The sequence below is a fragment of the Mytilus galloprovincialis genome, chromosome 6, assembly GCF_965363235.1.
Source record: "Mytilus galloprovincialis chromosome 6, xbMytGall1.hap1.1, whole genome shotgun sequence".
NCBI lineage: Eukaryota > Metazoa > Mollusca > Bivalvia > Mytilida > Mytilidae > Mytilus > Mytilus galloprovincialis.
The window spans coordinates 42,433,058-42,458,233 of record NC_134843.1 but is presented as its reverse complement, the minus strand read 5'-3'; the positions used below and the strand labels follow the sequence as shown (position 1 = coordinate 42,458,233).

The 25,176-nt window shown below is 32.3% G+C and overlaps 1 protein-coding gene and 1 long non-coding RNA gene across 2 annotated transcripts in view; one reads left to right on the top strand and one right to left on the bottom strand.

Moving 5' to 3' along the window:
* The window catches only part of LOC143078596 (tonsoku-like protein), a 157,090-nt gene that overhangs the window by 81,519 nt on the left and 50,395 nt on the right, over window positions 1-25,176 (bottom strand). The gene's annotated exons all lie outside the window — the stretch shown is intronic.
* Window positions 1,586-25,030, top strand: LOC143079623 (uncharacterized). The gene is made up of 2 exons (XR_012979449.1): window positions 1,586-2,557; window positions 24,416-25,030. It is a non-coding gene; the product is annotated as an uncharacterized LOC143079623 (long non-coding RNA).

The following is a 25,176-nucleotide window of genomic DNA, read 5'->3' as shown; positions in this document are numbered from 1 at the left end:
AAAAGCCAAAACCAACCAATAATAAAAAATCATGCATCAGAGATGCATTGATTTCAAGAGAACAGGATTTAATATATGACCCTGGAAAATAAACATCTTTGTTCAATTCCAGTTTGGTTGGTACATCAAACGTGTGAAAAAAAACACATTTCAAGTGCTATTTAATCTCAAAATAAAAGTGAGGTGTTTACTAATGACACAACTAACCATCCACAAAAGTTTTAATAAAGTGGTTGTAAGCAATAAATGGCCACCTAATGAAACCTTCAACAATGAGAATACTTCAATGCTTGTCCTCCTCTATATGAAACAATGAACTTATTAAATGTCAAGCTTTTGAGTATATGGATATACATTTGTATTGTTTTCATTACAGTACAATGTATATAAAAATAGAGGGAACATCATTAAAGCGGTTCAAACTAATTTAACAGTATTAAGATTATTTCAATGTTTAATTAAAGTAGTGTAAATATACTTTCCCAATTGATTTTCCTCTAAGTTTAGTATTTTTGTGATTTTACTTTTTTTTTTAAACGTATATGTCGCAAACTTGGGTCAAAATTTGGTTAACAATATTTCAACTTTCTACTCCAGTTTTTCTTACATTTTTTTTTTTGGACAAAACAACGGTCCTCAAGTGATGGCAATAGCTCACATTGGTCCTTTAGACTAGGGGAGCTTAAAAAGGATCCCCTCCCATTATAATTTACCATAAATGTCAGGGGCGGACCCAGCCATTTTAAGAAGGGAGGGTTCCAATTGTATGCTCCCATTCAAATACATTGATCGTCCCAAAAAAAAGGGGGGGTTCCAACCCCTGGAACCCCCCTCCCCCCTGGATCTGCCAATGCATGTCTTCCAGTTTTGTTCCATACACAGCTGGAATTATCATTAGGAAACCCATTTTCTGTACTTATTTGTCATTACTATGAGTATGATTATCTATGACCTAAGCCTCCCACAACCCATAAGGAGCTTTCTCTCTGTATGAGTGACAATGTATTCAAGTAATGATACGATTCTATGTATGATTATATTGTACTGTACTCCAAAGCTCTTTTCCAACACAAAAGTTGGTGTATTCTTAGTAACTAAAAGAAAGTACTAAGAGAAAAGTGTTACCAAAATATTTGTTGGATAAATAGACAGAAGAACAAAAGGACTGACTACAAATGGACAAAGTGATTGCAATATTGTCCCCTTTCTTCTAGAATATAATTATGAACCTTTTCAGAACCTACTCTTTGGGATGGTTGAAAGAAGTTTCCAACAGAAGCCTCTTCTGAAAGATTTATTCAAGTAGTATGGAAAAAGAAATAATTGACCTGTTGATGAAACCATCAAGACAACAATAAATTGATTCCTAACATCACTGTAATACAAAATGATTCATATATGTTGACAAATAACATATCAGTATAAGATTACCTTCAACTAATCTGACCTAATATTAACAAATATTTCAAATTAAATACCCTATCTAATTATCTATGATGGATAAATATTTGCACAACATATGATTTACAAATCAAAGTGAATAAAATTCAAAGATAAACTGTACACTGATAAATGTTTTGTATCTTTTGATAATTCACAAAATCAGTCATTTTTAAACTGAAAAAAATGATTGTTACTTTTATTTTATTTTTGATGAATGGATTTACCAATGGTTTTCTACTGGACAGCAGGAATACCTCTTCCCTCTTGGGAAAGCCTACATACCTAACCACAGCAGAGTACTATGGGGACAAAAGTCAAATCCATCATGATCTTGACAAACTCCATCAGGAACAGGAAACATACCGAGACCAACAAGAAAGGAGCTTGAACTTATTAACCAATCAACTGCAACAGAAATTTGATCTTATTGGACAAATCCTGGCTACACAATCATCCCACAATGAATTAAATGAAACAAAGAAAACAATTGATGCCTTGGAGCAAAAGTACAGAGAACTCGAATTGAAGTACAATGCAGTCCAATCTAAACTAACAGCCAAGGAGCAGATGTATACTGAGCTTGCACAAAATTTTACAGTTCAGCAACAGGACACAACTAACCTGAAACAGGAAATTACAAATCTGCATAGACTCTTAAACATAGTTGAGACCAAGTGTAATGATAAAACAAGTTTTGCATTGAACAAAACCCTTGCTCTTGAAGAGAAAATTGGCAAACTGGAGCAACTTAAAAGCATTGATCAACTACAAACCCTCCAAACACTACAAGGACAAGTACAAACATTTGATTCCAGGATAAATTTACTCACCAGCCATGAACAGGCAAGGAACCAAGACTTTCTAGCTTTATATAATCTGACCACATCATCAAAACATGAACTGGAGAATAAGATGAATAACCAATATAAAGCCATTGAAAAGAATTTAAGCAATCTGACATCTGAGTCAAGGAATGGACATACAAAACTAGCCAACCATACCATGAAAGAAATAAATGAACTGGCCAACCATACCTTGAATGAAATTGAACAAATGGGAAGATACCACAACTCATCTTTCTCACTTTTTCAGCAAAATCTGGAGAAACAAAAAGGTAAAGTGCTTAACATTTTTTTTAAATACTCAGCAAAATTTAAATTCATTTTTATCCTTGCCAAGAAGACAATACTTATTTATTCAATAAAAATACAATAAAATTAAACAAGAATGTGTCCATAGTACACAGATGCCCCACTTGCACTATCATTTTCCATCATCAGTGGACCATGAAATTGGGGTCAAAACTCTAATTAGAAAGATCATATCATAGGGAACATGTGTACTAAGTTTCAAGTTGATTGGACTTCAACTTCATCAAAAACTACCTTGACCAAAAACTTGAACCAAAACTTGAACCTGGAGCGGGACAGAAAAACAGACGAATAGATGGACGAACTAACAGACAATCAAACAGATGCACAGACCAGAAAACATAATGCCCATAAATGGGGCATAAAAATTAAGTTCCTAAGATAGCATTAAACAAGAATGTGTCCATAGTATATGGATGCCCCTCTCACACTTTCATTTTACATGTTCAGTGGATTGTGAAATAATGCCCATAAATATAGGTCATAAAAATGAATATAGTTGTGAAGGTTCCATTTTAAGTTTTCTACAATATAACATCTGAAAATACTATATAAAATGCCCACCTTCTTACTTAATGACTAAAACTAAGAGCTGAAGAAATATTTGTACAATTATTATTATTTTTTATCATGCCTGAGAATCTGGTTAAAGGACGTTTCCCACTGAGGATGTACGTGTGCAATATCATTAAAAATTCCTATACACATAAAAGCTTTATATAAAATAGCATTACGAAAAAATCCCTGACCATTATGATGCCTTACAATTCAAAATTTTTATACATCAACTTATATTTGATTTTAAAATTATATCAAAACATACTAGTGTATACATTATACAACAATTCAATGTCATCTAAATAATAAGATTTAGACTGGCATATAATTTCAGAGCTCATTTGCTAAGTGAATACTAGTATATACTTTTTCTAATCTGATTTATGGGCATTTAAAAAAAAAGCTTTTAGAAAAGTTAGTTTAAGCCAAGCCTTGACATGTGTGCAAAAAGAATCACCCGATGGAATGTTTTGGCTTAATTAACATCAGACACAAGCGTCACAAGACTTATTTTGTCATCAGTGAATAAGCAAAATAAAACTAGAGGCTCAAAAGAGTCTGTGTCGTTCACCTTAGTCTATGGGCATAGTAAACAAAGGACACAGATGGATTCATGACAAAATTGTGTTTTAGTGTTGGTGATGTGTTTGTAGATCTTACTTTACTGGACAATCTTGCTGCTTACAATTATCTCTACCTATAATGAACTTGGCCCAGAAGTGACAGCTTAAATTTGTCCTTGTAGTTTCAGGAGAAGATTTTTGTAAAAGATTACAAAAATTAACAAAAAATTGTTAAAAATTTACTATAAAGGGCAATTACTCCTTAAAGGAGCACTAGCTGTCAAATTCATGTTCACCAATTCTAATCAATTTCTCGTATTTGATTTATGACAATGTAAAACATTTATCCAAACTATTATCAATTAATTACTAAATAAAACAATAAACAAGGCACAGGCATGAAAATACGTAGCTTCTTTTCGTGTGTATTTGAGTCTAGAGGCCACCTAATTATTTATCGAGTTGACCTCTATAGTCATCGGATGACCATATAAGCAATGTAAACATAAATATTAATTATAGATATAAATAGATTAAGCAAACACATGCTGTTGAATTATTCTAGGTGTATTTAATTCCATATTACAGATGAAAAATAAATGTTTATCATCGTTTTTACCTGTATAAGAATGTTTATTTGTAGAATCAGTCAATCAAATGATTTACCTTTGATTCACTTTCAATGTTGACATTCTCTTCCTTTAAATAACTTTATACATACAATTCACCTGTAATCTAACTCAAGCTAAGGGGTTAAATTAAAGTTAACATGAATACAGAATCAATGAGGTCAAATTATTCACTTGCAAGTGAATGATTCATAATCGATGTTTTTTTGCTTATTTTGACAAAACTGAACCTTAATGGCTACTAACTAGAGGCTCTAAAGAGCCTGTGTCGCTCACCTTGGTCTATGTGCATATTAAACAAAGGAGTCACAAATGGATTCATGACAAAATTGTATTTTGGTGATGGTGATGTGTTTGAAGTTCTTACTTTACTGAACATTCTTGCTTCTTACAATTATATCTATAATGAACTTTGCCCATTAGTAACAGAGAAAAATATTTGGTAAAAATTTACATAAATTTACCAAATTAATGAAAATTGTTAAAAATTGACTATAAAGGGCAATAACTCCTTAAGGGGTCAATTGACCATTTAGGTCATGTAGACTTATTTGTGGATCTTACTTTGATGAACATTATCGCTGTTTACAGTTTATCGCTATCTATAATAGTATTCAAGATAATAACCAAAAACAGCAAAATTTCTTTAAAAATTACCAATTGGAGGGCAGCAACCCAAAAACCGGTTGTCCAATTCATTTGAATATTTCAGGGCAGATATATATTGACTTGATTAACAATTTAACTCCTTGTCAGATTTCCTCTAAATGATTTGGTTTCAGAGTTATAAGCAAAAAACTACATTTTACCCCTGTTCTATTTTTAGCCGTGGTGGCCATCTTGGTTGGATGGCCAGGTCATCGGACACATTTTTCAAACAAGGTACCTCAAAGATAATTGTGGTTAAGTTTGAATTAATTTGGCCTAGTAGTTTCAGAGGAGAAGATTTTTGTAAAAGATAACTAAGATTTACGAAAAATGGTTAAAAATTGACTATAAAGGGCAATAACTCCTAAAGGGGTCAACTGACCATTTCGGTCATGTTGACTTATTTGTAAATCTAACTTTGCTGAACATTATTGCTGTTTACAGTTTATCTCTATCTATAATAATATTCAAGATAATAACCAACAAGAGGCTCTCAAGAGCCTGAATCGCTCACCTGAATTTTTTTGGTTTAATCTCTCATCAATGATTATTTTGGCTTTTCAATTTATTTAAATGTTCTTTGAATCGTCCTATTTTCTTCAAAAGCAAAAAAAAATCATTTTCTCCTATGTTCTATTTTAGCCATAGGAGCTATGTTTCTTGACATACAAGGAAATGAAATATAAAATTTATACTAGATACTCTGAAACTCTGAAATTCATTTAGCCTAAGTTTGGCTGAAATTGATACAGCAGTTTCATAAGAGAAGATTTTTTAAAGTAAGTCAACATGATGAACAAATTGTGAAAAAAGTCTTTAAAGGGCAATAACTCCTAAAGAGGTCAATTGACAATTTTGGTCAAATTGACTTATTTGTAGATCTTACTTTACTGATCATATTTGCTGTTTACAGTTTATCTTTATCTATAATAATATTCAAGATAATGACCAAAAACTGCAAAATTTCCTTAAAATTACCAATTAAGTGGCAGCAACCCAACAATTGGATGTTTGATTCATCTGAAAATTTCAGGGCTGATAGATATTGACCTAATGAACATTTTTACTTCATGTCTGATTTGCTCTTAATGCTTTCGTTTTTGAGATATAAGCCAAAAACTGCATTTGACCCCTATGTTCTATTTTAAGTAACGGCGGCCATGTTTTTTGACGGATCAAAAATCAAAGCACACACTTTGTGCAGGATAATCTAAGGAACAACCATGCTAAGTTTTAACCAAATCCATTCAGTAGTTTCAGAGGAGAAGATTTTTTAAAGTTAGCAAATATGATGAACAAATTATGAAAAATTGTCATTAAAGGACAATAACCCCTTAAGGGGTCAATTGACAATTTTGGTCATAATAACTTATTTGTAGATCTTACTTTGCTGATCTTTTTTGCTGTTTACAGTTTATCTTTATCTATAATAATATTCAAGATAATGACCAAAAACTGCAAAATTTCCTTAAAATTACCAATTAAGTGGCAGCAACCCAACAATGGTTTGTTTGATTCATCTGAAAATTTCAGGGCTGATAGATCTTGACCTAATGAACATTTTTACTCCATGTCAGATTTGCTCTAAATGCTTTCGTTTTTGAGATATAAGCCAAAAACTGCATTTGACCCCTATGTTCTATTTTAAGTAACGGCGGCCATGTTTTTTGACGGATCAAAAATCAAAGCACACACTTTGTGCAGGATAATCTAAGGAACAATCATGCTAAGTTTTAACCAAATCCATTCAGTAGTTTCAGAGGAGAAGATTTTTTAAAGTTAGCAAATATGATGAACAAATTGTGAAAAATTGTCATTAAAGGACAATAACCCCTTAAGGGGTCAATTGACAATTTTGGTCATATTAACTTATTTGTAGATCTTACTTTGCTGATCTTTTTTGCTGTTTACAGTTTATCTTTATCTATAATAATATTCAAGATAATGACCAAAAACTGCAAAATTTCCTTAAAATTACCAATTAAGTGGCAGCAACCCAACAATGGTTTGTTTGATTCATCTGAAAATTTCAGGGCTGATAGATCTTGACCTAATGAACATTTTTACCCAATGTCAGATTTGCTCTAAATGCTTTCGTTTTTGAGATATAAGCCAAAAACTGCATTTGACCCCTATGTTCTATTTTAAGTAACGGCGGCCATGTTTTTTGACGGATCAAAAATCGAAGCGCACATTTTGTGCAGGATATACTAAGGAACAATCATGTTAAGTTTCATTCAAATCCATTCAGTAGTTTCAGAGGAGACTATACTTCCTACCAAAACTTCATAAAATCAATCAATCGGATAGAGAAAAGATTAAAACTGATATCAATCATTTACAGAATGTAAACGTCCCAGGAAGACCAATCGTATCCTTATGTAATAGCCCATTGGAAAAAATTGCACAATATATCGATTATTTTATCAAACCAGTTGTCAATAAATTTTGGACATACACACAAGATACAACTTCCTTCATAAACAAATTGGAAAAAATAAGAGCACCAGCAGACATATTAATGAGCTCATTTGATATTTCAAGCATGTACACCAATCTACATCATACTGAAATTATTAATGCAATCGACAGAGCGTGGCCATTAATAATGCAGTGTAAATTTGACATCCCAGTGCCACCCAAAAAGGCTTTACTGGAATTACTACGAATTTCCCTTGCAAATAATGAATTTGAATTCAATGGACAAATCTTCAAACAGAAAGTTGGGGTTCCAATGGGATCCCCAATGTCGCCAAGTTTAACAGATATAAGAATATATGAAATCGTTTCTGCAATATTGAAACGGTTCCCATACTCGTCTGACATTTCTCTTCTTTCTGTCTACAGGGATGATGGATTTTTATTATTCAAAGGAAGCGAACAGTCTCTTAAGGAATTTTACCAAATTGCAAATAGTATTCACCCACTATTAAAATTTACACATGAAATCTCTAATAATGAAATACAATTTTTGGATGTAACAATATTTAAAGGAACCCGATTTGAAACAGAAAAGATATTAGATGTCAAATTATATCGCAAACCTACAGATAATTACCAATACCTAGAAAAATCGTCTGCTCACCCAGCATCTGTATTCAAAGGATTTATAATTGGGGAAATTACAAGGTTCATTAGATCGTGTTGTAACAGAGATGACCTCGACAAACAGATAAGAATATTCAAACAAAAACTTACACTAAGAGGATACTCGGAAAATGAAATTAATCCACTAATAGATAAAGCATTGAGAAAAAACAGATTGAATACATTATGTTATAAAAAAAGAAATAAACAAAACTGTCCACCACTAGTTCTAGCAACTAAATTTAATCCACTATTCAAACAATTGGGAAGACGAATAAGAAAACATTGGCAGTTAATAGAAAATGATATAACTGCTAAGAATTTATTTCCAAGACCACCTATGATTGCTTATCGTAAACATAAGAACGTGAAAGAGTATTTGACCTCGGCAAAATTATAATCACTGTATACAATTAAATAGTTATTAGATATGAATGGACATTAGAATAATAATGATATTGCAGATTCACCAGGTGTCGTGCCCTAAAAATAACACTACATTTGATATGTTACCAGAGCAAGAACTAATCAAATTGTAATTAAATAGTATTTATTATGATACAAGGCTAGGGTACCTGATGAGGATTTACGGCCTTGGTCAAAAATGACCTAAATGATATCCGAAACACCAGGTGCAGCTTAATCATTTTTACATCACTGGACATCGAATACTTCTACTTGATTACCACACATCATTATAATCTTATAACCTCAACTTATAACAGACATACACCTTTCTAACAGTAATTATTTTACATAAGAAAGGTCAAATCAGGTGACGATGAAAATAACTACAAAATAAATGTATAAGTTACGCAATATATTTGTTTTAAAAAAAGTCTGTACAGGAAGCAATATATAAATCATTTATTGACAAAGGTATTAATACGTTTTGCTGGGATTGGTAATGGACACGACTATTAATAAACTTACACTAAGAGGATACTCGGAAAATGAAATTAATCCACTAATAGATAAAGCATTGAGAAAAAACAGATTGAATACATTATGTTATAAAAAAAGAAATAAACAAAACTGTCCACCACTAGTTCTAGCAACTAAATTTAATCCACTATTCAAACAATTGGGAAGACGAATAAGAAAACATTGGCAGTTAATAAAAAATGATATAACTGCTAAGAATTTATTTCCAAGACCACCTATGATTGCTTATCGTAAACATAAGAACGTGAAAGAGTATTTGACCTCGGCAAAATTATAATCACTGTATACAATTAAATAGTTATTAGATATGAATGGACATTAGAATAATAATGATATTGCAGATTCACCAGGTGTCGTGCCCTAAAAATAACACTACATTTGATATGTTACCAGAGCAAGAACTAATCAAATTGTAATTAAATAGTATTTATTATGATACAAGGCTAGGGTACCTGATGAGGATTTACGGCCTTGGTCAAAAATGACCTAAATGATATCCGAAACACCAGGTGCAGCTTAATCATTTTTACATCACTGGACATCGAATACTTCTACTTGATTACCACACATCATTATAATCTTATAACCTCAACTTATAACAGACATACACCTTTCTAACAGTAATTATTTTACATAAGAAAGGTCAAATCAGGTGACGATGAAAATAACTACAAAATAAATGTATAAGTTACGCAATATATTTGTTTTAAAAAAAGTCTGTACAGGAAGCAATATATAAATCATTTATTGACAAAGGTATTAATACGTTTTGCTGGGATTGGTAATGGACACGACTATTAATAAATTGAAAAATTGTTAACGACGACAGACGACGACGACGACGACGACGACGACGACGACGACGGACGCCAAGTGATGAGAAAAGCTCACATGGCCTTTTAGGCCAGGTGAGCTAAAAACGGCAAAATTTCCTCAAAATTACCAATTCAGGGGCAGCAACCCAACAACAGGTTGACCGATTCATCCGAAAATTTCAGGGCAGATAGATCTTGACCTGATAAACATTTTTACCCCACATCAGATTTCCTCTAAATGCTTTGGTTTTTGAGTTATAAGCCAAAAACTGCATTTTCCCCCTATGTTCTATTTTTAGCCGTGGCGGCCATCTTAGTTGGTTGACCGGGTCACGCCACACATTTTTTAAACTAGATACCCCAAAAATGATTGTGGCCAAGTTTGGATTAATTTGGCCCAGTAGTTTCAGAGGAGAAGATTTTTGTAAAAGATTACTTAGATTTATGAAAAATGGTTAAAAATTGACTATAAAGGGCAATAACTCCTAAAGGGGTCAACTGACCATTTCGGTCATGTTGACTTATTTGTAAATCTAACTTTGCCGAACATTATTGCTGTTTACAGTTTATCTCTATCTATAATAATATTCAAGATAATAACCAAAAACAGCAAAATTTCCTCAAAATGACCAATTCAGGGGCAGGAACCCAACAACGGGTTGACCGATTCATCTGAAAATTTCAGGGCAGATAGATCTTGACCTGATAAACATATTTACCCCATGTCAGATTTCCTCTAAATGCTTTGGTTTTTGAGTTATAAGCCAAAAACTGCATTTTACCCCTATGTTCTATTTTTAGCCGTGGCGGCCATCTTGGTTGGTTGACCGGGTCACGCCACACATTTTTTAAACTAGATACCCCAATGATGATTGTGGCCAAGTTTGGTTCAATTTGGCCCAGTAGTTTCAGAGGAGAAGATTTTTGTAAAAGTTAACGACGACGGACGACGACGGACGACGACGACGACGACGGACGCCGGACGCAAAGTGATGGGAAAAGCTCACTTGGCCCTTCGGGCCAGGTGAGCTAAAAAGGAATTATTATTTCACTATTTGTATCTCATTACTGATTGAGCCAAAAGAAATAATATATTAGGTTTTTCATATATCTCTTAGCTAGTGCTTCCCTTTAAGGGGTCAACTGACCATTTTGGTCATGTTGACTTATTTGTAGATCTTACTTTGCTGAACATTATTGCGGTTACAGTTTTTCTCTATCTATAATACTAAAGATAATAACCAAAAACGACAAAATTTCCTTAAAATTACCAATTTATGGGCAGCCCACCCAACAACAGGATCTATGATTCATCTGAAAACTTCAGTACAGATAGATCTTGACCTTATTAACAATTTTACCACAGTTCAGATTTTCCTCTAAATGCTTTGGTTTCAGAGATATAAGCCAAAATCTACATTTTACCCCTATGTTCTATTTTTAGCCATGGTGACCATCTTGAGTGGTTGGCCGGGTCACCGGACACATTTTCTAAACTACATACCCCAATGATGATTGTGGCCAAGTTTGGTTTAATTTGGCCAAATAGTTTCAAAGGAGAAGATTTTTGTAAAAGTTAACAACAACAAAGGACAAGTGATAAGTAAAGCTTACCTTGCCCGAAAAACATTTACTTTGAAAATATCTATTTTTCTATTTCGTTCTAACTAAGCAGGTACAAGAAACTAGAGGCTCTAAAGAGCCTGTGTCGCTCACCTTGGTCTATGTGCATATTAAACAAAAGACACAAATGGATTCATGACAAAATTGTATTTTGGTGATGGTGATGTGTTTGAAGTTCTTACTTTACTGAACGATTTTGCTTCTTACAATTATATCTATCATGAACTTTGCCCATTAGTAACAGAGAACTATATTTGGAAAAAATTTACATAAATTTACCAAATTAATGAAAATTGTTAAAAATTGACTATAAAGGGCAATAACTCCTTAAGGGGTCAATTGACCATTTAGGTCATGTTGACTTATTTGTAGATCTTACTTTGCTGAACATTATTGCTGTTTACAGTTTATCGCTATCTATAATAGTATTCAAGATAACCAAAAACGGCAAAATTTCTTTAAAAATTACCAATTGGAGGGCAGCAACCCAACAACCAGTTGTCCAATTCATCTGATAAATTCAGGGCAGATAGATATTGACTTGATTAACAATTTAACTTCTTGTAAGATTTGCTCTAGATGCTTTGGTTTCATAGTTATAAGCAAAAAACTGCATTTTACCCCTATGTTCTATTTTTAGCCGTGGCGGCCATCTTGGTTGAATGGCCAGGTCATCGGACACATTTTTCAAACTAGATACCCCAAAGATGATTGTGGCCTAGTAGTTTCAGTGGAGATTTTGTAAAAGATTACTTAGATTTATGAAAAATGGTTAAAGATTGACTATAAAGGGCAATAACTCCTAAAGGGGTCAACTGACCATTTTGGTCATGTTGACTTATTTGTAGATCTTACTTTGCTGAACATTATTGCTGTTTACAATTTATCTCTATCTATAATAATATTCAAGATAATAACCAAAAACAGCAAAATTTCCTCAAAATTACCAATTCAGGGGCAGCAACCCAACAACCGATTGACCGATTCATCTGAAAATTTCAGGGCAGATAGTTCTTGACCTGATAAACATTTTTATCCCATGTCAGATTTCCTCAAAATGCTTTGGTTTTTGAGTTATAAGCCAAAAACTGCATTTTACCCCTATGTTCTATTTTTAGCCGTGGCGGCCATCTTGGTTGGTTGACCAGGTCACACCACACATTTTTTAAACTAGATACCCCAAAGATGATTGTGGCCAAGTTTGGATTAATTTGGCCAAGTAGTTTCAGAGGAGAAGATTTTTGTAAAAGATTACTTTAATTTACGAAAAATGGTTAAAAATTTACTATAAAGGGCAATAACTCCTAAACGGGTCAACTGACCATTTTGGTCATGTTGACTTATTTGTAGATCTTACTTTGCTGAACATTATTGCTGTTAACAAATTATCTCTATCTATAATAATATTCAAGATAATAACCAAAAACAGCAAAATTTCCTCAAAATTACCAATTCAGGGGCAGCAACCCAACAACCGATTGACCGATTCATCTGAAAATTTTAGGGCAGATAGATCTTGACCTGATAAACATTTTTATCCCTGTTAGATTTCCTCAAAATGCTTTGGTTTTTGAGTTATAAGCCAAAAACTGCATTTTACCCCTTTGTTCTATTTTTAGCCGTGGCGGCCATCTTGGTTGGTTGACCAGGTCACGCCACACATTTTTTAAACTAGATACCCCAAAGATGATTGTGGCCAAGTTTGGATTAATTTGGCCAAGTAGTTTCAGAGGAAAAGATTTTTGTAAAAGATTACTTTAATTAACGAAAAATGGTTAAAAATTGACTATAAAGGGCAATAACTCCTAAACGGGTCAACTGACCATTTTGGTCATGTTGACTTATTTGTAGATCTTACTTTGCTGAACATTATTGCTGTTTACAGTTTATCTCTAACTATAATAATATTCAAGATAATAACCAAAAACAGCAAAATTTCTTCAAAATTACCAATTCAGGGGCAGCAACCCAACAACCGATTGACTGATTCATCTGAAAATTTCAGGGCAGATAGATCTTGACCTGATAAACATTTTTACCCCATGTCAGATTTGCTCTAAATGCTTTGGTTTTTGAGTTATAAGCCAAAAACTGCATTTTACCCCTATGTTCTATTTTTAGCCGTGGCGGCCATCTTGGTTGGTTGACCGGGTCACGCCACACATTTTTTAAACTAGATACCCCAATGATGATTGTGGCCAAGTTTGGTTTGATTTGGCTCAGTAGTTTCAGAGGAGAAGATTTTTGTAAAAGTTAACGACGACGGACGACGACGGACGACGACAGACGACGGACGCCAAGTGATGAGAAAAGCTCACTTGGCCCTTCGGGCCAGGTGAGCTAAAAAACAAGAATGTGTCCAAAGTACACGGATGCCCCACTCGCACTATCCTTTTCCATGTTCCATGGACCGTGAAATTGGGTAATAATCTAATTTGGTATAAAAATTAGAAAGATTATACAATAGGGAACATATGTACTAAGTTTCAAGTTGATTGGAATTAAATTTCATCAAAAACTACCTTGACCAAAAACTTTAACCTGAAACTCCCACTTTCATTTTCTATGTTTAGTGGACTGTGAAATTGGGGTCAAAAGTCTAATTTGGCTTTAAAATTAGAAAGATCATATCATAAGCAACAAGTGTACTAAGTTTCAGGTTCATTGGACTTCAGGTTCATCAAAAACTACCTTGACCAAAAACGTTAACCTGAAACTCCCACTTTCATTTTCTATGTTCAGTGGACCGTGAAATTGGGGTCAAAATTCTAATTTGGCTATAAAATTAGAAAGATCATATCATAAGCAACAAGTGTACTAAGTTTCAAGTTGATTAGACAACAGCTTCATCAAAAACTACCTTGACCAAAAACTTTAACCTGAACCGACGCACAGACGGACGGACGAACAGAGTCACAGACCAGAAAACATAATGCCCCTCTACTATCGCAGGTACAATGTCTGCATCAAACTGATTTAGGTTTTCTTCCATGACAGACTATTTTTAAAACCAATTAAAGAACAACCAGATGCTCCGCAGGGCACAGCTTTATACAACTGCAGAGGTTGAACCCTGAACACTTGGGGCAAGTATGGACACAACATTCAAGCTGGATTCAGCTCTGAATTTGGATTGTGATTAAATAGTTGACACAGCATAGGTTTCTGACACAGAATGAATGTGGTCTAATGAACTTAAACACTTTTTTTGCTTTTGAGCAATACACTTTGCTGTTGAATATTAATCCTCTCAACAACAAAAATGTTTGAAGAAATTTTCTTTTTATTTCTGAAATCTGAAAAATTGAACAACCCCCAATTTTTTTTCATCTCCCCCTTTCCCTTATTCAAAAAATTGATATCAATTCAAATTTCTAATGGAGTTTGCAACAATAACTACTCATTTAAATACATCTTAAAATATAAAAATATAAAATGTCATGGTTAAAATTAATTTTCATTAATAGTAGCTTCTAAAAAAATAAATGGGGAATGTGTCCAAAGGGACACAGATGATGCCCCCATATAACCTTAAAAAGGGACATAACTCAAGAACTGTAAAAGTGAAGCTGCCAAAAATTGAACTTGAATTGAGTTTAGATGTAATAAGAATTATATAAACATTTCATTAAATTTAGTTGAGACAAACTTAAGTTAAGAGAAACGAAAAAGAATCTTCAATTTTTCCACTTGTAAAGAGGCATAACCCTAGAATGATAATCAAAGTGCTTGTAATCACTGAATGGCAAAGATTGTTTTAACTTATCAGTTGGTAGTAAAAGTGAATATTGCATTGTATATTTTATATAGCATTGATTTAAGTTGATTCCACTACTAATCTGGACAAAGAAAGATAACTCCAATTTTCAAAGAATAATAATCATGTCTAAAAATAAACAAAAAAATTCACCAGCAACATTTTATATTGGTAAATTTCCAATGAAGTTTATTAATAAACTAGTTATTGGCAAATTTCCAATGAACATAATTTAAAAACAGTTTAGGAGAGATAAACAAAAAAGCTTCATCAGTAACATTTTCTTATTGGCAAATTTCCAATGGAATTTATTAATAATAAAGTTTTTGGCAAATTTCCAATATACATAAGGCCAACTAAAATTAATTAGTAGATTTTCATCCAAATTTTTTTTTTAAATGGGGCGGGTGGGAGGATTTTTGTTTTTAAATTTTATTTCATATGAAACCCTTGTCACGAGTTCTTCATACCGCGGGGTTTATGCTAGTGAAAAACAAGCTTGTATAATGTATATACATGCTGTATAAGGATTCCTACACTATTTTTAAACTCTTAAATAAAAATCCCTGATTGGCAACCACTGTTAAACATGTAATTGCCGCTTTAGAAACCTATTTATAGTATACATCAAAAAGAAGAGAAATGCTCTATTCAGTTGGACTATACCTACACCTAATTTATTTTGCTTTCTAAGCAATGGTTTGTAGTCCCCATAAAATGAATAAAATGTATTGGTACAATTGTATGCAACACAAGTATTACGAGTACAGAATAAAATGTAAGCTCAGTGTTGAAAGTAATTATGATGTAAAACATAAACTTAACCAAAATGTAGTTGTTGTTTAATGACTAAATTGAGGGTATTGGGACAGTTACAGAGGGTGTTTGTTGTTGGTCAACAAAAACAACAGCCATGGGTAAGGGCTTGTTTTAAATTAAAATGTGTGTTTGTCGAATTTTTTTCTCCTCAATATACGGTCATAAATCAAACAAGTTCCTGCTTGTGTCAATTTTTTTAATCCACTCATGTCTTTTTGTACCAATTTGTTCTATGATTCCTGACACAAAGTTATTGTATAAATAAAGAAAAAAACACGGTTTTCGATTCACTTGTGACTACCGCAATTTGCGTTCAAGGACAAGGCGTTTTACTCGTAACTCGAATATATCATGCCCTTCTCGTTATCAATCTCTATTCTCGGTAGATGATGTTGTAATCATGGAGCAGCAGAATATGTTGGCTTAATCATTTTCGTTAGATTACTCGAAGAAGTACAAAAACGAAATTTGAAACAGGAAGTTTGGAATGAAACGAAATTATCGATGGTTCCCGGTGTCATATGGTATTTTGAACCCCATGGTAAAATGACCCCGGGGTCAAAATACCGCTATGGTAAATTGAACCCCCCCTGTATGGAAAATTGAACCCCATGGTAAATTGAATCCCCCTGTTTTTTTCATTCTAGATGATTAATAAAACATTTAACATTATATAAAAGCTAATCAAATATTTAAAATAATTAATACATGAAGGGGAGGTCAATTTTCAATGATTGGTTAAAAGAAAAATATTTGCTTGGTATAAGTGCTCTGTAGTCTTAACCAACAAAATTTCATTAAAAAAACTTCTTAAAGCATTAAAACTAGACCATGTAGCTTGGACACTTTAATTCTTTGAAATTTAAAATATTTATATAGAATCGTAGACTTAAGTTTTAATTCTCCATGGTAAAAAAGGGGGAGGGGTTAAATTACCATGGCTCAGTTATTAAATCTAAAAATTTTCAAAACATCTTTTCAAGCTACTAAAATAAATACAAATTACTTATTGAAGTATAATAAATGTGTCAAGGAGTTACAGTAGCTAGGTATTTTAGCATTTAAGGTTTTTAGATGTATAGTAGGGGGTTCAATATACCATGGTAGGGGGTCAAAATTACATGGCAAAGTAAAATTTTCCAAGCATCTTTTCCAGCCTGGTAAATACATTCAAACTACTATTTGGAGTAAAATAACTATGTAAAGGAGACAAAACAGCTAAAATTTTGAAATTCAAGGCCTATTTAATAGTATGGTAGGGGTCCAATATACCATGGTAAGGGGGTCAAAATACCATGGCAAAGTAAAATTTTCAAAATTTCTTTTCAACCAAGTAAAATACATACACACTACTTATTGGAATATAATTACTATGTTAAAGAGTTATAACAGCTGCCTTTTTTTATATAAATACAAGGTCTATTGTAGGGGGGTCAAAATACCATGTCAAGGTAAAATTTTCACAATATCTTTTCAAGCAAGCAAAATACATACAAACTAATTGTTGGAGTATTATAACTATGTTAAGGAGTTTGAAAAGCTAAAAAATTTTAAATATAAGGTCCATAGAAGGGGGTTCAATATACCGCAGGGGGGTCAAAATGCCAGGAAATTATTTATTTTCCTAATATCTTTTCCAGCATGTTGAATACATACAAAATACTTATTGGAGTATTAAAACTATGTTAAGAAGTTTGAAAAGGTGGGGGTCAAAATACCATGGCTATAAGTTTAATTTTCAAAATATCTTTTCCAGTATGTTAAAAACATATAACCAGATGCTCCACAGGGCGTAGCTTTATACGACCGCAGAGGTTGAACCCTGAACGGTTGGGGCAAGTATGGACACAACATTCAAGCTGGATTCAGCTCAAAATTTGGATTGTGATTAAATAGTTGTCTCAGCACAGGTTTCTGACACAGAATGAATGTGTTCTAATGAACTTAAAATTTTTGTTTTCTCTTAGAGCAATTCACTATGCTGTTGAATATTAATCCTCTCAAAAAAATGTTTGAAGAAATTTTCTTTTTATTTATGAAATTTAAAATGAGAAAAATTAAACCCAATTTTTTTAATCACATCCCCCTTTCCCTTATTCCAAAACTAATCTCAATTAAAATTTATAATGGAGTTTGCAACAACAACTACTCATTTAAATACATCATAAAATATTAAGATGTAAAAAAACTGCTTGTTATCACTGAATGGTAAAGATTATTTTAATTTATCAGTTGGTGGTAAAAAGTGAATATACATTTGTATATTGTATATAACAAAGATTTAAGTTGATTCTGGACAAAGAAAGATAACTCCAATTAAAAAAAAATCTTGCTATTTCACAATATTGTGCAATAAGATATTTCTTGCTTACTATTCTGGACAAAGAAAGATAACTCTAATTAAATTTTTTTTTGCTATTTCACAATATTGTGCAATTAGATATTTCTTGCCATTGCGCAATACTGTGCAATTGAAAAGACTTGCTATTGCACAATACTTAATATAATAATTTTAGATCCTGATTTGGACCAACTTGAAAACTGGGCCCATAATCAAAAATCTAAGTACATGTTTGGATTCAGCATATCAAAGAACCCCAAAATTTCAATTTTTGTTAAAATCAAACTAAGTTTAATTTTGGACCCTTTGGACTTTAATGTAGACCAATTTGAAAACAGGACCAAAAATGAAGAATCTACATACACAGTTAGATTTGGCATATCAAAGAACCCCATTTATTCATTTTTTGTCAAAATCAAACTAAGTTTAATTTTGGACCCTTTGGACCTTAATGTAGACCAATTTGAAAACGGGACCAAAAGTTAAGAATCTACATACACAGTTAGATTCGGCATATCAAAGAACCCCAATTATTCAATTTTGATGAAATCAAACAAAGTTTAATTTTGGACCCTTTGGGCCCCTTATTCTGTTGGGACCAAAGCTCCCAAAATCAATACCAACCTTCCTTTTATGGTCATAAACCTTGTGTTTAAATTTCATAGATTTCTATTTACTTATACTAACGTTATGGTGCGAAAACCAAGAAAAATGCTTATTTGGGTCCCTTTTTGGCCCCCAATTCCTAAACTGTTGGGACCTAAACTCCCAAAATCAATACCAACCTTCCTTTTGTGGTCATAAACATTGTGTTTAAATTTCATTGATTTCTATTTACTTAAACTAAAGTTATTGTGCGAAAACCAAGAATAATGCTTATTTGGGCCCTTTTTTGGCCCCTAATTCCTAAACTGTTCTAACCAAAACTCCCAAAATCAATCCCAACCTTTCTTTTGTGGTCATAAACCTTGTGTCAAAATTTCATAGATTTCTATTAACTTAAACTAAAGTTATAGTGCGAAAACCAAGAAAATGCTTATTTGGGCCCTTTTTGGCCCCTAATTCCTAAAATTTGGGACCAAAACTCCCAAAATCAATACCAACCTTCGTTTTGTGGTCATAAACCTTGTGGTAAAATTTCATAGATTTCTATTCACTTTTACTAAAGTTAGAGTGCGAAAACTAAAAGTATTCGGACGACGACGACGACGACGACGCCAACGTGATAGCAATATACGACGAAATTTTTTTCAAAATTTGCGGTCGTATAAAAACTACTTATTGGAGTATTATTACTATGTTAAGGAGTTAGTATAACTTGGATTTTTAAAATTTTAGGTCTATGGTAGGGAGTTCAATATACCGCAGGGGGGTCAAAATACTATGGCTTAGTTAAATTTTCAAAATATCTTTTCCAGCATGTTAAAAACATACAAACTACTTATTGGAGTATAATTACTCTGTTAAGGATAAAGATTATTAGCTGGATTTTTTTTTTAATTCAAGGTCTATAGTAGGGGGTTCAATATACTGCAGGAGAGTCAAAATACCCTAAAATTTTCAAAATATCTTTTCAAGCATGTTTAATATTAATACATACAAACTACTTCTTGGAGTATTTTATCTCTGTTAAGGAGTTAGAAAAGCTAGGATTTTTGAAATTCAAGGTCTATGTATAGTAGGGGGTTCAATATACCGCAGGGGGATCAAAATACCATGGAAATTTATTTTTTTCCTAATATCTTTTCCAGCATGTTAAATACATACAATCTACTTATTGGAGTTTTATAACTATGTTAAGGAGTTTGAAAAGTTAAATTTTTTGAAATTTAAGGTCCATAGTAGGGGGTTCAATATACCGCAGGGGGGTCAAAATACCATGGAAATTTTGTTTTCCCTAATTTCTTTTCCAGCATGTTTTAAATACATACAAACTATTTATTGGAGATTTATAACTATACATGTATTACGGACATGAACAAAATCTGGAAATCGTATTTTTGTTAAATAAAAAAAATCGGGGCGGGCGGGGATGAAAATTTTAATTGGCCTAATTTAAAAGCAGTTCAGGTGAGATATTCCATAGAGTTTCAATTACCAACCTTACACTGCTTTAAAATTATGTTTTGTACTTAAGTAATTGTCCATGAACCTGGGAACCCTTTTCCCCCTTTTTTGCACCTTATTCCTTAATGGTTTGAGCCATAACTCCTAAAGACAATTCTTACCATCCCATTGTGGTATTCCAATATCCAAAATCTAAATACATGGTTAGATTTAGCATATGAAAGAACCCAAAGAATTCAATTTTTGATGAAATCAAATAAAGTTCAATTTTGGACCCTTTAGACCTTACTGCGGACCAATTTGATAACCAGGCCCAAATATCATAAATCTAAATACATGGTTAGATTCAGCATATCGAAGAACACCAAGAATTCAATTTTTTGTTGAAATCAAACAAAGTTTAATTTTGGACCCCAATTTTGACCAACTTGAAAACTGGGCCAATAATAAAAAAACTAAGTTCATGTTTAGATTCAGCATATCAAAGAACACCATGAATTCAATTTTTGATGAAATCAAACAAAGTTTAATTTTGGACCGTTTTGGCCCTTAATTCCTAAACTGTTGGAACCAAAACTCCCAAAATCAATCCCAACCTTCCTTTTATGGTCATAAACCTTGTGTTTGAATTTCATAGATTTCTATTTACTTATACTACAGTTATTGTGCGAAAACAAAAAAAAATGCTTATTTGGGCCCTTTTTTAGCCCCTTATTACTAAACTGTTGGTACCAAAACTCCCAAAATCAATCCCAACCTTCCTTTTGTGGTCATAAACCCTGTGTTAAAAAGTCATACATTTCTATTAACTTATACTAAAGTTATAATGCGAAAACCAACTGTCTTCAGAAAACAACGACGACAACATCATACCAAAAATTATGTGGTCGTATAAAAATTTATCATTGATTCTAAAAATAAAAAATGTTTTGACGTATTTGATTCTAGAGCCAATATACTATCTCCTTATGTCATAAGTAAGCTTTGATATGGACATCAGTTCAGATTTACAATTTATGATGTCATTGTCAAGATAATTAACTCAGATATCAGTTCAGATTTACCATTGTGATGTCATTGTCAAGGTTTTTAACTCAAATATCAGTTCAGATTTACCAATTTTGATGTCATGGTCAAGGTCATTAACTCAGATATCAGTTCAGACTAACAATTGTGATATCATTGTCTAGATAATTAACTCAGATATCAGTTCAGATTTACCAATTGTGTTGTCACTGTCAAGGTTATTAACTCAGATATCAGTTCAGATTTACCAATTATGATGTCATTGTCAAGGTCGTTAACTCAGATATCAGTTCAGACTTACCATTGTGATATCATTGTCTAGATAATAAATTCAAATATCTGTTCAGATTTACCAATTATGATGTCATTGTCAAGGTCATTAACTCAGATATCAGTTCAGACTAACCATTGTGATATCATTGTCTAGATAATTAATTCAAATATCAGTTCAGATTTACCCATTATGATATCATTGTCATGGTCATTAACTCAGATATCAGTTCAGATTTACCAATTGAGTTGTCACTGTCTAGGTTATTAATTCAAATATCAGTTCAGATTTACCAATTATGATGTCATTGTCAAGGTTATTAACTCAGATATCAGTTCAGACTAACCATTGTGATGTCATTGTCTAGATAATTAACTCAGATATCAGTTCAGACTAACCATTGTGATATCATTGTCTAGATAATTAATTCAAATATCAGTTCAGATTTACCAATTATGATGTCATTGTCAAGGTTATTAACTCAGATATCAGTTCAGACTAACCATTGTGATGTCATTGTCTAGATAATTAACTCAGATAACAGTTCAGACTAACCATTGTGATATCATTGTCTAGATAATTAATTCAAATATCAGTTCAGATTTACCAATTATGATGTCATTGTCAAGGTCATTAACTCAGATATCAGTTCAGACTTACCATTGTGATATCATTCTCTAGATAATTAACTCAGATATCAGTTCAGATTTACCAATTGTGTTGTCACTGTCTAGGTTATTAATTCAAATATCAGTTCAGATTTACCAATTATGATGTCATTGTCAAGGATATTAATTCAAATATCAGTTCAGATTTACCAATTATATATGATGTCATTGTAAAGGTTATTAACTCAGATATCAGTTCAGACTAACCATTGTGATATCATTGTCTAGATAATTAACTCAGATATCAGTTCTGATTAAACAACTGAGTTGTCACTGTCTAGGTTATAAATTCAAATATCAGTTCAGATTTACCAATTATGATGTCAATGTCAAGGTCATTTAAACTCAGATATCAGTTCAGATTAAACAACTGAGTTGTCACTGTCTAGGTTATAAATTCAAATATCAGTTCAGATTTACCAATTATGATGTCATTGTCATGGTCATTAACTCAGATATCAGTTCAGACTTACCATTGTGATATCATTGTCTAGATAATTAATTCAAATATCAGTTCAGATTTACCAATTATGATGTCATTGTCAAGGTTATTAACTCAGATATCAGTTCAGCCTAACCATTGTGATGTCATTGTCTAGATAATTAATTCAAATATCAGTTCAGATTTACCAATTATGATGTCATTGTCAAGGTCATTAACTCAGATATCAGTTCAGACTAACCATTGTGATATCATTGTCTAGATAATTAATTCAAATATCAGTTCAGATTTACCAATTGTGATGTCATTGTCTAGATAATTAATTCAAATATCAGTTCAGATTTACCAATTATGATGTCATTGTCTAGATAATTAATTCAAATATCAGTTCAGACTAACCATTGTGATATCATTGTCTAGATAATTAATTCAAATATCAGTTCAGATTTACCATTGTGACGTCATTGTCTAGATAATAAACTCAGATATCAGTTCAGACTAACCATTGTGATATCATTCTCTAGATAATTAACTCAGATATCAGTTCAGATTTACCAATTGTGTTGTCACTGTCTAGGTTATTAATTCAAATATCAGTTCAGATTTACCAATTATGATGTCATTGTCTAGATAATTAATTCAAATATCAGTTCAGATTTACCAATTGTGTTGTCATTTTCAAGGTCATTAACTCAGATATCAGTTCAGATTTACCATTGTGATATCATTGTCTAGATAATTAACTCAGATATCAGTTCAGATTTACCAATTGTGTTGTCATTGTCTAGGTTATTAATTCAAATATCAGTTCAGATTTACCAATTATGATGTCATTGTCAAGGTCATTAACTCAGATATCAGTTCAGATTTACCAATTGTGTTGTCACTGTCTAGGTTATTAACTTAGATATCAGTACGGATTTACTAATTGTGATATCATTGTCTAGATAATTAACTCAGATATCAGTTCAGATTTACCAATTGTGTTGTCACTGTCTAGGTTATTAACCTAGATATCAGTTCAGATTTACCAATTGTGTTGTCATTTTCAAGGTCATTAACTCAGATATCAGTTCAGATTTACCATTGTCATATCATTGTCTAGATAATTAACTCAGATATCAGTTCAGATTTACCAATTGTGTTGTCATTGTCTAGGTTATTAATTCAAATATCAGTTCAGATTTACCAATTATGATGTCATTGTCAAGGTCATTAACTCAGATATCAGTTCAGACTAACCATTGTGATGTCATTGTCTAGATAATTAATTCAAATATCAGTTCAGATTTACCAATTATGATGTCATTGTCAAGGTCATTAACTCAGATATCAGTTCAGATTTACCATTGTGATGTCATTGTCTAGATAATTAACTCAGATATCAGTACAGATTTACTAATTGTGATATCATTGTCTAGGTAATTAACTCATATATCAATTCTTTGCCAAAAAATCTTAAAGTCAAATATCAAATGTCAAAAAGAACTATTAAATGAAATTCCAAAATAAAGGAATGTCTATAGAAATACATATGCTGATTTCATTTTATTTCATTTCAGTTGTGGTCACTGGTTGTTATGTTGGTGGTGGTGGTGGTACTGTATCTGCTGGACCACTCAAGTTTCCAGACATTAAAACATCCATAGGTGTATCCAACCTGTCATCATTCCAATCTACAGGCAAATTTACCTGTCAAGTTCCTGGATATTATCATATTGAAGTAATACTTATGTCAATTAGCAGCTCTTTGAGAATAGATATTATGAAAAGGTCGAATTCCATACACTGGCAGGATATTACAGGCAATACTCAGAGTTCATGGACACCAGGATCTGCTGCTATGGCTTTAGAATTAAAGACTAATGACACTGTGTGGATTAAAATTCCATCTTCCTATTACATTTACCAGTCATGTCTCACTATCTTTAAAATCAACTAATGTAAAATACTTCAAAGTACTGTGCCTCATTACATGTTTCACTTAACTATATAGTGATAGAATAAGATAAGCAACCTATACATGTACCATAGAAGTAAAGATAATGATCAAAGAATATGAAATTTGTGATAACGAAATTTGAAAAAAATTGTATGTTACATGCACTATAATTGTAATTACGAAATGTATTTAATGTTTTTTAATTATTGCAATATAAAAGATATAGGACATTAATTTCATTTTGCTAGTTATAATAACCCCATTAAATTATCAACTTCTAGTGATTCACAGTAACACCTGTATCAAATTTTGAGCTCATAGTCCAAGGCTTGTGCATATCCTAAATATTTTATACACAAGAGTGCACACACTGAAATGTCT